The sequence below is a fragment of the Lissotriton helveticus genome, chromosome 2_1 (assembly GCF_964261635.1).
Source record: "Lissotriton helveticus chromosome 2_1, aLisHel1.1, whole genome shotgun sequence".
Lineage (NCBI taxonomy): Eukaryota > Metazoa > Chordata > Amphibia > Caudata > Salamandridae > Lissotriton > Lissotriton helveticus.
The window spans coordinates 193,008,190-193,023,260 of NC_136059.1; the positions used below are offsets into that span (position 1 = coordinate 193,008,190).

At 44.6% G+C, this 15,071-nt stretch overlaps 1 long non-coding RNA gene across 1 annotated transcript in view; it reads left to right on the plus strand.

Moving 5' to 3' along the window:
• The window catches only part of LOC144819279 (uncharacterized), a 373,378-nt gene that overhangs the window by 300,955 nt on the left and 57,352 nt on the right, over positions 1-15,071 (plus strand). Inside the window, exon 2 of the long non-coding RNA XR_013607255.1 lies at positions 13,474-13,608. This is a non-coding gene — a long non-coding RNA (uncharacterized LOC144819279). The remainder of the gene's footprint in view (positions 1-13,473; positions 13,609-15,071) is intronic.

Consider the following 15,071-nt stretch of genomic DNA (forward strand, 5'->3'; position numbering starts at 1 on the left):
GAATGGTTTTTGAAGTTGGAAAATTATGTATTCTTTAGTAATTACGTGAGGTTGTTGTCTATTTGGCCAAGAAATGCGGGGGAGAGAGGCAGTAGAGTGTTTTGCTTTAGACAAGAAAGGGGTAGTAATGGGAGGAGGAAGATTCAAAGAAGATTGTGATAAGTAAGTCTATGAAGGCGTGATCAGAGGGAGATGGGTTATTGGTGATCAGGACGCGTCACAACTCATTAGAGATCAATATCAATCAATCAGGATTTGTATAGCATTGCTAATCACCCAAGGGTATCCAGGCGCTGAGAGTACTGCTGTAGGGGACTTAGTTGGACAGCCAAGTCATGAGTCCTTTTCTGAACTCCAGCAGAGATGATGAGGTAAGTAAGTGGAGTGGGAGGTCGTTCCAGGAGTTCGTGGTGAGGTAGAAGAAGGAACTTCCTCCACTATTACTGTAGGAGTTGCGGGGGTGTGGGCGAAGCAGAGGGAGGTGGAGTGCAGGTGTCTGAAAGGAAGGTGGAAGTTCAGTCTGTGGTTTATGTACGCTGGTCCCTGGTTGTGGAGAGCTTTGAAGGTGTGGATCATCATCTTGAAATGGGGAGCCAATGGAGTTTCTTGAGGTGAGGGGTGATGTGGGTCCATTTCGGGAGGTCCAGGATGAGTCTAGGATGAGTCTGGCTGCTGAGTTCTGTATGATTTAAATTCTCTTGATGAGGAGGGAGGTGATTCCTATGTAAATTGCGTAGCCATTGTCCAGTCGGCTGGTGACCAGGGCTTGTGTGACTGTGCGTCTGGTGTCAATGGAGAGCCACTTGAAAGTCTTGTGGAGCATGCGAACGATGACGAAGTTGGTGGATGAGACTGCTTTGATCTGACTTTCATGGTGAGCTTACTGTCCAGAATGATGCCAAAGTTGACGGTGTGGTCGGTTGGAGTGAGTGAAGGTCATAGTTTGGAGGGCTGCCAGGCGTCGTTTCATGGTGTGGTGTTGTTCCCGAAAATCAGCACTTCAGTCTAGCCTGTGTTGATTTGTAGGCAGTTGTCTCTCATCCAGTCAGCGACGCTCGCAATGTGAAGTACCGGGTTTTTTAGAACCCAGCGGTGCCAGGGGACACACCCAAAGACTCCGGATTCTCCTGTCCCAGACTACAGAAACGTAGAGACTTCTTGGTGATGTCAAAGATCAAATTTATTGGCTGCAGCCAGTAACAGGTATCCTAGAAGTACAACACGGTGTATATTCTCAGGAGACTGCTCAATCTTACAAAGTCAGTCAACTCTTTTTATACAAAATATTATGCTTCAGGCAAACATTCCTTATTTACAGTAAACCAATCCCATGTGTACAATAAAAGCATTACATGACAAACCCACATTTCATCGTCCAGCCCACTATCAATTACCCGGCAAGACCCAACACTCTTCATCAGATAAATCGGCTGGACCCCTAATAAAAACGGGCACCTCCTCATCGTAAAACAGGTCATAAAGAACGGATCAGAGACAGGTGTGTGTAAGATTAGACATAGTTGTGTGCAATGAAGGGTTTATGGTATGTGTGCCTTGATCCTAATCTCGATCGGCCACTGGGAAAGAATCTGGCCGAACAGGTTTGGCTTCGGGCAGTGGAGTCAGCTTGCCCAGGTCACACAGAAGTCAGCTGAATGTGTACGTGTCCCTAAGACTCGTTCGGCCTTAGTCATCGGCCTATGTGAGGGCAATCACAAAATGGCTGCCATACACAAAATGTAACCCGAGGGTTCAGAACGGAATCTCTGATTTCATGGTGATCTCGTCACTCGAACACGACGGAAATACTTGTATATAATATACTTGTCATTCTCGGTCTGCTGATACCAAAATCGTCATAATACGATGATGTTTATGACACGGGACCAGAATCCACGGAACCACAGCCCTCCTTTTGCCCTTACATAGGCAATAACCTACACTCACGCTAATCTGAGTCCAGGTCTATATTCTTAAAATCAGTGAGATGTTGCTGTAGCATCATCCTATTACTTAGCTCGTCTCTCGATACAGGTTTCCTTACACACGATGTAGCACAGCATATAGCAGGAGCACACTGTACACAGAGACAGAACAGGAAAAGGATGGCTAAGATCATCCCAATGACCATCAGAATCTTCCATCCCCAGGCGGATATCAGTTCCCAGAACCATCCCACCAATGACCAATCTCCTTTATCCACATGTATAGATTCGGAGATCTTGTGCCGTTTGGAAATGGCCTTGTACACTGTCGGAGCATTGTCTGGAATGAAAACACAGCAACTTGATTGGATCATTTTACATACCCCACCTCGATCTGCAAGTATGACGTCTAACGCGACCCTGTTCTGAAGAGTCATAAGACGATCCGACTGGAGCTCAGCAGTCAAGTTACTAAGGGCACCGGCAGTTTCAACTACGGTGGACTCAACCACCCTCGTCAATTGCCGTATGTTCCTGCTGTTAACCATAGGTCCCTAAAACGGCAGAAAACCCTTCAAGAAATCTCCCAATTCTTGTCCTGCAGTATCTTCCTTACTGAAGACACCTCTAACTACCCTTGTCTTGTAGTAATCTGCCGCAGCTGTGTAGGTGGGAGGCAACAGGAACGAAACAAAACATGTGCCCGAGACGTCAGGGGGCAACCATGTGTATGCTTTATCATAACAGATGAAATAGGTACCCTTAGCTGCTAGGAACGATGGGGAAGTCTGGGATGCAAAAACATATGTTTCAGTGCAGATACTCTTCCCTAACTGAGCTCTTGGATTCTTGCCATTACCTTGCAGACAGTAGTGACCCTGACGGGGTACAACCCAAATCGGGGAGGAACTTTTCGCTCGCTGGTTCTCACTCAGACTAACTCCATATCCGGTTACGTTCCATCCAATGTACGCTAGTGTCTCATCTCTCGGGATAGTCTCATAGGAAGTAGCTCCTCTAATCATGTCTACTATACCCTTAACTAGAGCACTATTCTTTGGATTATCTTTTACAGAACGTAGGGGGTGGACTTCATGAGCATAGATGAACATTGTTCTGTATGCCCACACAGAACCATTGTGACTGAATGGCAGGACTAGATAAGGAATACCTTTGTCAGTGGTATGAGGCATAAGACCACACACCCAACAGTTAGTCGTGTTCACTACCAATAGGTGCTGGTGTAGAAGTTCAACGAAAGAGTTATTGACAAACTCTAATCTTCTAACAGACTCATGTTCAGGCAGAGGGTAAAAAGAATGTGAGGAGACAGTAGAAGAAGGAATAGGCTGTGCAATGGGTAAAAACGTCACTTGAAAAGAGAATAAAACATATCCTATTAAAAATATCATTACGCTAAACAACATAAAAATGCATAATATCAGAAAACGTTTTCTAATCATTATTGTACACATTTTGGTTCTGTAATTCATCTCGTTGGCAAGTCTCTCCATCTCGAAAAACTCCATCCTCTAACCTTGCTGCTCGCGGAGGTAGGGTGTTCCGTGCTAAGGAATGCGCCTGTCAGTCCAAGGGAAACGCCCAAGAACCAACCAGAACCGTCGACCTTGTGTCTTCGGCTTGCACTCCAAAGACTTGACGCCGCAACCCTACAGCTGAACCCGGATGGTGGTTCGAAAAACAAAAATCAAAATAGTTTCTCAGATGAGAGATCTGCACTTTCAAAAATAGCAAAGAAAAGGATTTTTTTTATTTGTCCATAGTCCTCGGCCTCAGATTGTAACGGCTTTTTCCAGGTAACGTCTGGTTTTGGAATAAGAGTTCAGGCTCGGTAGTGTCCAATCGAACCGATGGTGGCACGGCTTCCTGCAAAAGATTGTCACTTTCACGCTCGGAATTTGTCCCTTTTAAACGTCCATTGCTAAAAGGCAGAAAACGAGGCACAGTCTCAGTTTCAGAATCTGCAATGCCCTCCTGGACCCACCGGTCGTACGGCAGAGGCAAAAGGACCCTCTTACAGTGTATGCCGTGGATCCAGTTCTTTTTTCCGTGTACTCGCACTGCAGTTCTCGTGGACAACAGGACTAAATAGGGGCCGTTCCAGCGGGGCTGATCATTCTTTGTCCATTGAAAGTTCTTGACCAACACCCACGAACCAGGATCGATAATGTGTCCTGGATCTTCAGAAGCCTGAGTCAGAGTATCGTGAACCTGTTGGTGTAAAACACGCAATTTAGCCGTCAAATCATACAAGTAATCGAGCAGTACAGGGTGTTCAATCTCGCTGTATTTTGTCGGTCTCGGCACTCCCCATATGTTAGCCGGGCGACCGAACACAACCTCATATGGACTAAGTCCCACTCGTGAATGCACAGTCATTCTTGACGATAAAAGTGCTAAAGGCAAAGCATCAGGCCATTTAAGACCAGAGCTCGCTTGTATTTTGGCCAGTTTCAGTTTTAGCGTGCCATTATAGCACTCTACTAGTCCAGCTGATTAGGGGTGATTTGCAGCGTGAAATTTCTGCCGGATCCCTAGCCCTTCACATACTCTCTTCATCACTTGACCCACAAATTCACTCCCATTATCACTCCAAACCATTCTCGGCAAACCAAATCTAGGGAAAAACTCCTTGACAAAGGCTTTAGCTGTGGATAAGGCAGTGTTATCCTTCAGGGGATATGCTTCTACCCATCTCGAAAAGGCACAAACAACAACGAGTACGTATTTCAAGTTGTTGCACCTCTCCATGTGGATGAATCTAGCTGCAAAACCTCGAACGGATACGTTGGAGGTGCAAAATGACCAGCTGGAGTTGGAGTTCCCTTACCAGGATTGTATTTCAGACAAACCATATAATTCTTGACCACATTCTCTGCACACTTAGGAATTCCAGCATTTTGCCATACTTGAGCCAACAACTTACAAATCCCTTTCACACTGATATGACCCATCCCATGTGCCATCGTAACCACTGCAAGCATGTACGCATCGGGTAACAACCATCGTTGATGCTCTGACAATTCAATCCAACAACCATTTGCATCTAATTAACCCGTACTCTCTCTCCACACACTCAACTCTTTCTCTGTAGCTTCAGCTTGAATAGACTTCACACTCTCTATCGTATCTTCACACATCCCAACGTCACCAATCCATCTTTCAGGGCCCGCAACATACATTCGACTCATCACATCTCTTGCTGTTTCTTTCGCAACTTCATCAGCAAACGCATTACCGCGACCAACGTCGTCAGTAACCTTCTTGTGTGCACTACATTTCACAATCGCAACTTGCAACGGCAAAGTAAGTGACTCAAGAAGCTCATTCACCAACTGACCATGCTGTATCTTAGCTCCATGCGATGTCGGAAACCCACGCTCTTTCCACAATCGTCCAAAACTATGAGCCACACCAAACGCATACTGGCTGTCGGTATATATGGTCACTTTCATTCCTTTTGATAATACACACGCTCTCGTAAGTGCAATCTACTCTGCTGCTTGAGCTGAATTATGTGGGATACGTGCAGCTTCAACAATCGTATGCAAAGTCGTAACAGCATATGCCGCAGTCGTATCACCATTCGGAAGCTTGAAGCATGAACCATCCACCCATAAGGTACCATCACACTTCACAAGAGGAGTGTCCTTAAGGTCTACTCTCCCTTTCGTTTCTTCTTCTGTCCTAAGAAAGCAATCATGCTGTTTAGAAACATCTGTCTCTGCTACAACTGGCAACAAAGTAGCTGGATTCAATGTGTTGCATCTCTTTATGTGCACATGACTCGCTAAAAGTGTCAACTCGTAACCTGACAATCGAGCACTAGTTAAGTGCTGTGTCTTGGTCCTGTTTAACAAAGTATCCACTGCATGTGGAACCATTACGATCAATGTATTATTCATCACCAAACCAGCAGACTGCCGAATAGAAACAGCTGCTGCCGCTGTGGCTCTCAAACAACTCGGCAACGCCCTAGCTACCGGATCCAAAGTCGACGAGAAATATGCACATGGACGTTGCTTGTCCCCAAAAAACTGTGTCAACACTGACAAAGCACATCCCTCTCTCTCGTGGACATACAGCGTGAAAGGCTTACTGTAGTCGGGGGTACCTAACACAGGAGCCGAACACAACGCATCACGCAGTTCATAAAAACTTTTCTGGCAATCTTCGGACCACGGAAGGGGATTCGGTGTGTCTTTACAGGTCAATGCCACCAACGGTTTAGCCAGCAGGGAAAAATTCGCTATCCATTGTCTGCAATATGACGTAATACCCAGGAAAGCACGCACTTCTCTCTGTGTAACTGGCACACTCAGTTTTGTAATCGCTTGAATTCTTTCTGGGGTCAATTTTCTTCCCTCCTTCGATAGGAGATGACCTAAGTAGGTCACTTCTTGTCGACAATACTGTAACTTCAAAAGAGACACTTTGTGATGGAAATCAGACAAATGACGTAGCAAATATAAAGTAGCTTTCTTACAGATTTCCTCTGTATCGGCGGCAACTAACAAATCGTCGACGTACTGAAAAAGAGTAGCTCCATCAGGTAAAACAATCATATCAAGTTGTGTTTTTAGAGCCTGACTATAGATTGACGGACTCTCACAATAGCCTTGAGGAGCGCGTTTGAACCGGAAGCTTCGGCCTCCTAAACTGAAGCCAAAAATATCCCTACTCTCCTCGGCAATCGGGATGCTGAAGAAGGCATTCTTCAAGTCAATCACCGAGAACCAAGTCGCGGAAGCTGGAATCATAGTCAATAAGGCAGTGATATCAGGAACAACTGGAAATTGTGGCACTACGATTTTATTCACCTCTCTAAGATTGATCACAAACCTGTAAACAGGTGGCTGGGAAGAGTCAGTGCGTTTCAGAACAGGCAGAACAGGACTATTGCAAACGTTACCTCTTGTTTCTTCAATTACATCTTTTTCAATCAGATCATGAATTATCGCTAGCAACGCTCTTTCACCTTCACTAGAAATCTTGTATTGGGGAATGCGTGGCATTTTAACATTCGCTTTCAACGTCACAACATATGGCGGTATCTCCAAAAGACCCACATCATTAGGACCAGTAGCCCAAATAGAATCAGGAAGAGAAGACAATTCTGTCGGAAGTTTATCCTTCGACAAATACAATGAGGAGACCACTTTCTTACCCAGTGTAAGTGGTACTCCAGAGGGAGAACAATACAATGTCGCGTACAATCTTTTCAACAGATCCAATCCCAAAAAGTTCTCACCACAACCTGTCGTCAGAATAAGGGGTGCTTCGAATTCACAAGGTCCAACGGAAAGGGACATAGGACTCGAAATCGGGTTCCTAACCGGGGCGCCAGAAAAACCTACTGAAACATTCGTCTCGCCAGACAAAGGTGCGCCAGGGAGTTTAGAGTGCATAATAGAACTCTTTGTAGCACCAGTATCCAACAGAAAAGGTTCTGACACACCTGATGTAATCACTTCAACATAAGGTCCACTCTGATCTACTGGAACTGAAACAACTCCCTCTCTTTGTCTATGGCTGTCCTAGCAATCATCACCTTCCATATTCTCAACTTCTGCATTGTAGTCATCAGCATAGTACTGAGTCGTCCTACCAGACGCGTTATTCTGCTGAGCAAAACTATTCATTGAATTTTGAGGAGAAAAGGAACGCGCGTTCTGGGGGAAATTTCCACGTCCTCTACCTCTAGGTGCTTGTGGAACACCTCGACCTCTTGCGCTAGAAACGCCATTCATACGCTGTAACAAAACAGGGCAACTACTTTTAAAATGACCCTCTTCTTTGCAATATGCACACTGATTAGGGCCTACAGGAAAACGTGGTTGAGAAAACTCGAACCTTTGCGAGTTCCTCTGAAACTGCTGAGGTTGCTGATAGTCACGCTGACCACCACGAGGCGGATACGCCTGCTGTAAAAGAACCTTCGTCTTCAATTCTTTAGTTTTCTTGTCTGTTCTATCTTTCTCGTCCTTATCTCTATTTTCATAATACTGCGCAGTAGCCAGTATTTGTGCTGATGAAGAAACAGCCCAAGAACTCTCAGAATCCTTCAATTTCTTACATAATTCGGGAAGCAAATTATGCACAAACTTGTCAACGAACAACCTTTGACCACCTTCTGTGCTCATGTCTTGACCACTATGGTCGATAAACGTCTCTTCAAACCTGGTGAAGAAATCAGACACGGTTTCCTCTTTCTTCTGTTTACATGCAGACAATTTATCCCAATTTACACGCATCGCAGGCATTAAAGTCTTCATGTAAGTAACGATCTTACCAGGGAGTTCTGCTACTAAAGGCTCAGGTTTAGCACCGCCTACTTGTCTGTCATTCGTAGCACTAATATTAGCCCATGTGTCACCTAACTCCTGCGTATGATCCGTATGGCGAATCAATCCCCACAAAGGCTGCGGAACAACATTTCCAAACAACATGTCTCTGTCAGCTAAATTCATAATACATGAGTCTGCGGTCTGTGATAATTCCTTATAATACCCTGCAGGATTTTTACGGGGGTCAGGCAAAGTCTGCTTAAGAGCCAAAACTTCAGCTCTCTTCCATGGAACATGTACCCAAACGCATTGAAAATGAGCGGTGCAGCTACAATATTATTAACAGCATCAGCTTGAACTGCTTCCTACCACACCGGAGGAACCTCTCTCATTGGATATTGTCGCACTTTCCTCCTAACAGAGGGATCAGGCTCAAACAACGACCGAGAAATAGCCTCACTCCTAAATGACAACAGTGTCGCAACTGCTCCCTCAACATCGGAACCCACAATCGTGCCTTTTGCAAACTCGAGCCGTACACGGCACAACTCAGGCGGATTGGATTCCAAATCATTATCCTCCAAATCTTCACAAAGAAAAGCACACATTTTGTCAAACACATATCTCTGCTTCGGTGCTTCCCATTGACGGAAGACATCCATAACAGACTCTAGCTCATATCTTGCGGGGTCAGTAACCCATTTATGCGCCAAACGATCCAATATTTCCCGTTCTCTAGAATCAGGCAATTGACTACGCAACTGTTTACGCGTTGAAACAGGGGTCATTCTTGATGGCCCAAAGAAAGGAGACAGAAGACTAGCAACAGTATCAGTCATTCTCTGTCGAACAGAAGGAGAAGTCGACAAAAGAACAGGAGGAAAAACAGAATGAGACAAAGCAGACGCAGAGGCAGTATCAAAAGGAATATCGGAAAGGGTAGTCAATACAGGAGGCAAAGTCGTAGGAAGTAAAGATGAGCAGGTAGCAAAGTCGGCGGCCCTGGAGGAGTCTGCACCAGAGGAGTAGGAGCCAACTGAAGAAGAGCTGGCGGCTGTGGAAGAACCTGAGGCAACACAACCGGAGGTTGCACAACTAAAGGTTGTGGAGGTGCTGTAGCACTCTGCGCATAGGGGGGTGGCGAACTCAACAAATGTGACATTAAAGGATCTTTCTCAAGTTCCGTCGTTGCATCTTGCTGGAGAGGCGGCAAAACTGGATAGCATTTATCAATCGCCATTTTACGTTGCCTGTGCAACTGCTCACTCGCCTGTTCTTCTTCGTTATCTTTAAACTGCATAGCAGCTTGCATTATCGAGATACCCTTTTCTCTTTTATTTCTCTTTGCTAATTTAATTTCTTTCTGTTTGGCTTCCTTTCGCCATAGGCGAAAAGAGTCAAACATCGCCGGACGGGTTTTCTTCTTAAAAAGTCAAACCTCTAGGTTATCTAAAATCTCCGTGTCAAAACTACCATATTGGGGCCACTTTAGAACACCATCCTTCCTGGTGTATCGGATCCATACTTCATTATATGTGATGGGGCCCACGCCATGCTTCACATAAAGCTCATAGGTTGGAGTTCCAATCGGAGGAACCGGACACGAGTCCTCCAATCGGGAATCCCTATTTCGACCACAACAAAACAAATTTCCAAGTCTGCTAAGACCAGGCATCTTCGCTCTCTAGTCTAGCTTCAAACTTCAAGGGAATATCAAAAAACGATAGTCTCGTGAATACACGAGTCCCTCGGCTTTGGTACTTGCAAGTTCCAAATCAAAGATCCCAAGGGGATACCCAAAAACTAAGAACCAAAACTAAGGACTGGGAGACGCTCCACTCATACTTAACTGAGGTATCGATGACGTCACCAGAAGACTCGTCTATCGTCTCGCTCTACAAATCATCAAAGGGTCCAAGACAGGGCGATAGTCAGGGCAGCAGTCCTTCGTAGCCGTCGGAAAGCGGGGAACCTCGCAGCAAAGACTTTCGGACCACGACGACATACAGGGGTCGAAGAAGTGGCTGGCCTTCCTCCAGAATTTTCACACGAAGCTCCTCACGAACCTCAGGCTTGGACCGGTACCGCTGAAATCGCCCCGCGTTGGGCGCCAAATGAAGTACCGGGTTATTTAGAACCCAGCTGTGCCAGGGGACACACCCAAAGACTCCGGATTCTCCTGTCCCAGACTACAGAAACGCAGAGACTTCTTGGTGACGTCAAAGATCAAATGTATTGGCTGCAGCCAGTAACAGGTATCCTAGAAGTACAACACGGTGTATATTCTCAGGAGACTGCTCAATCTTACAAAGTCAGTCAACTCTTTTTATACAAAATATTATGCTTCAGGCAAACATTCCTTATTTACAGTAAACCAATCCCATGTGTACAATAAAAGCATTACATGACAAACCCACATTTTATCGTCCAGCCCACTATCAATTACCCGGCAAGACCCAACACTCTTCATCAGATAAATCGGCTGGACCCCTAATAAAAACGGGCACCTCCTCATCGTAAAACAGGTCATAAAGAACGGATCAGAGATAGGTGTGTGTAAGATTAGACATAGTTGTGTGCAATGAAGGGTTTATGGTATGCTGTGCCTTGATCCTAATCTCGATCGGCCACTGGGAAAGAAACTGGCCGAACAGGTTTGGCTTCGGGCAGTGGAGTCAGCTTGCCCAGGTCACACAGAAGTCAGCTGAATGTGTACGTGTCCCTAAGACTCGTTCGGCCTTAGTCATCAGCCTATGTGAGGGCAATCACAAAATGGCTGCCGTACACAAAATGGAACCCGAGGGTTCAGAACGGAATCTCTGATTTCATGGTGATCTCGTCACTCGAACATGACGGAAATACTTGTATATATTAAACTCGTCATTCTCGGTCTGCTGATACCAAAATCGTCATAATACGATGATGTTTATGACACGGGTCCGGAATCCACGGAACCACAAATGCACCTGTGGACGTTTGTCTGTGTGGTGGAGGGGTTTTCCGATAGTGAGAAAATGTGCTGAGTATCATCAGTGTAGAATATGATTATGATGTTCAGTCCATACGATCTGACAACGTTGGGCAAGGGAGTCATGTCGGTGATGAACAGGGTAAGGCTGAGGTATGAACCTTGAGGGATGCAGCAGATGGTGTTCTTGGGTTCCAAGATGAAGGGAGGAAGGATGATTCACTGGGTTCTACTGGTGAGTAAGGGGGTGATCCACTTGAAGGCAACTACTTGGATTGCAATGTTGGGAAGCCTATTGATAAGGGTGTGGTGTGATACTGTGTCGAACAAATTCTTCAGGCAATGAGGCCGTGGTGATGGATGCATTGATTATCTAATGGTTTGGTATTGAGATGTGAGTACCCTCAAGTGAATGTACTCATTCCTAACTGGCACGACTCCAACAGGTGTGCTTCCTCCTTATACCTCACCATGTTACTCCCTTACCTATTGTGTCCCTAGCTGACATTAATTAAGTCCTTTCTTTTTACTGCTCAGGTCTCTCTATTGGCTACCTAGGTTCTTCATTTTCTTTTGCTTTACATAGAATTACCATTGACACCCAGATAATGGTGAAGCTCAATGGGAAACCTAATGCCTTTTCTGCTCTACCTCTGACAGGAAGTAGAAATATTGATGGACTTTAAAGATGCTCCAGGAGCTGAAACTCTTCCTCAATTACATGAAAGGATAGTTCAGTACAGCTGAGCGTCCAACATCTTCTAGGCTTTGGCACCAAGAGGCTTCCACTGCTTTTGACACTTGACTGATATCAATTCTAGTGTCTAAGGGCTTGCTTAGTGCCCACAAGTCATCAGCATGGGGATATTCGGAGATTCCGTGCTCAAGTGTAACCAAGTTAGTGAACAGCTCCCTTAGCTTAGGGTGTTTTTTCTTTAAATCCTACAAATCTTAATAACTCTCATTTAGCTCAATCTTGAGGAGGTCCATTAATCCAGTCAAATTTCTGGACTGTTATGAATTCTGAATGTGGCATTTGGACTAATCTGGTCACAGTGTGGCCATTATTTGTTTTATTTATCTTATTTTCTTTTTATTTATTTTATTTCAGATGCTTTATAGAGTAGGAATAAACTTAGATGGAATTACAGCGAACATTGTCATTGGAGTTGAATTTCTTGAGATGATTCCTGGAAATCATTTAATCTAGCGGTGTTCGCAAAAACTATTTCACTGGAAAACAACAACTTTTCGAAATTCAGTATATTATTGCAGTGTGTCACCTTCGCAAAAACCTTTTTTTGTGAGTCAATTTACCTCCAAGATCTACCTTTTTTGCAGTGTTTTCTATCAGCTATATTGTTTAACACTTTGCCAAGTTCCTGAAATTGAAGATGTTGTTGAAGATGACCAGTGCCACAAATTCTGCACCCTCTTAATATACATCTTTTTATTTTAAATACGTTTGAAGAGGGAAGCTAGGTCAGTTTAGATCCATCCCAGCCCTTACATATTGAAGAATACCAAGACTGTGCCAATATCACCCACTTTTTTCAATTTTTTTCCTCGTGATACTGATCGATAAATTAGATTTTGTTTCTTTCACAGAAAACATTTCTTGATGGTAAACACAACTCCAGTTGCTTTATTTATGTTACTTGTAGTAATAAGAAGCAAGTACTAATGCTAATTTTGAGAGGTCAACACCTGCATATAACTAGATACCAAAGCTGTATTTGATTGTGCTTACTGCAAAGGGGGCATTTCTAAGCTATACATTATTTACAGTTGTAATGCATTAAATTATAATGCAATGTTTGGTAACAACTCTTCATTTGTTTAAAAGTAAAAAATAAAAAAGTGCAGCGTCACTGATTGAACGCTGGGGCTGCAAGGCAACCTAGTTTGAATTCCACCTCATGCCCTGCTCTTCCATCACCCTTCACTTTAGTTCTCCTTGTCTCACGGTTGTGGTTTTTTGTCTTCTCTGTTCGTTTTCTCCCTTTATTTTTGTGTTTTCCTATCTTTTTCTTCTTCCTTATTTGTTCCTTTTCTACTTTTTCTCTCTTGCCTGCGTGAAGGTCTAGTGTTGAAAAATAAGTCTCCGTACCCAAACATGAGCGCTTGTGGCCACCACCTGCTCATATGAAGCATTGCTCATGAACTGTATAAATTCAGGGAGGCGGGTGTACTTTTACTTATTTTCTACCAAGACTATGTACTCCGGAGTTTGTTTTTTATAATCAATATTTATTTTTATTTATGGCTTTAGTAATGAAATGGACAGATGCCCCAAACCAAAGGAACTACCAAAGGAAGAGTGCTTCTGGTAAGGGAAGGCAGAAGGAGAAGGAAACAACAGGCAACATACCAAGGCAGACTCAGGACCATGAGGTTTGCAGAGAAGGTGGGTCATCAGTTGTTTGTGGAATTTCCTTAGGTCCATTTCACACTGAAGGGCGAAAGGCAATTGCTTTTCAGAGTGAGAAACCTTAAACAATTTGGTGCATATATTCATGAGAGCTTCACATCATGCTTGCAGCACCAACGTGGTATATGTGTGATGCAAACTTCTACGCCAGATTTATAAAGCCGCACAAAGCCACATTGCGTGGCTTTGAATGGCTTTAAAAATCTGGAGTAAGGCAACGCAGTGCAATTCACTGCATGTCTTACTGTGCACAAGGGAGGAGTTTCATGGGCATTGTGGTGGGTGTCCACACACAACTCCCATGGTTTTTGACGCATTCCCTGATATACCAAGACTTTCAAATCTGGGAATAAGCCAAAATGTTACGCCTCCCAAGGAGCATTGCGCAAGGGTGCCTGAGTTGGTGCTAGGCTGGCTAAACCGCGCCTCCGCAGGAGCAAAGGTCAGGAATACGCCGTATTGGATAAATATGGCGCATTCCTGCCCTTTTCCCACAATAGTCATAAATATGGCTCTTTGCATCTAGGCTGTAGTACCGGCAAATAGTGTTTAAGGGGGTTAACTTAGATATCTAGCTGGATGTTAAGAGAGAAATATGATAGAAAAATATGCAGGAGCTTTCTTTTGTAAGGTATAAAGGACTAGTCATAGAGCTTTATAGTCGACCCTTTGTACAACCGGAAGCAAGTGCACTTTAGTAATACAAGAGCAGGTGAGATGTGATCCTACCTTTTTAAGCAGAATAGGTCTAGCTGCATTGCTCTAATAGCTCTGGTGAGGGGATGTCAAGGCCCAAACATGAAGTGTGATGTGATGTAGGGTTTTCCCTGTGGATTGGACCAGGGAGGAGGTTTGTCATGCAGACTCCAAACCCATGTGTGGTAAAAAATATGTTTAAGTTGTCTCTGTGGGTGCACTGCAGTGGGGTTGTGGGTCTTCTGACCTTTCTCCTATGCCACTTCCGCAGTGGAAGCGATACCTGTCACTTGGCATTTTACTGGAACCAATACAGCGTGAGCTTATTGCTATCTTTCCTATGTGTTGGTTGGAGTTTGTGCTGGTAATTGGTGATGGATTAAACCCAGATCAGTTGACTGGGGGTGAGTGTTTGTTCAAACGCTCCGTCCATCATCCCCTTTTGTATCGCTTTGTTCGCCCTAAGTGTGGCAGGGTATGCTCAGACGTGAGTCCCTTGTTCACTTGGCCACTGGATTCAAGATAGCCTGGCTGATGAGGATTATGAATCCGAAACCGGTCCCAGGATGCTTGCTTCCGGTCCAGAGAAGACATGGCTTGGCAGTTCGGGCTGGACTGTTCCCACTAGGCACAGGGTCATACTGATTTGCATATAGCCATGTCTGAACTGGGGTGGCTGAGTGAACTAAAGAATGGTGATGGATTAAACCCAGATCAGTTGACTGGGGGTGAGTGTTTGATTT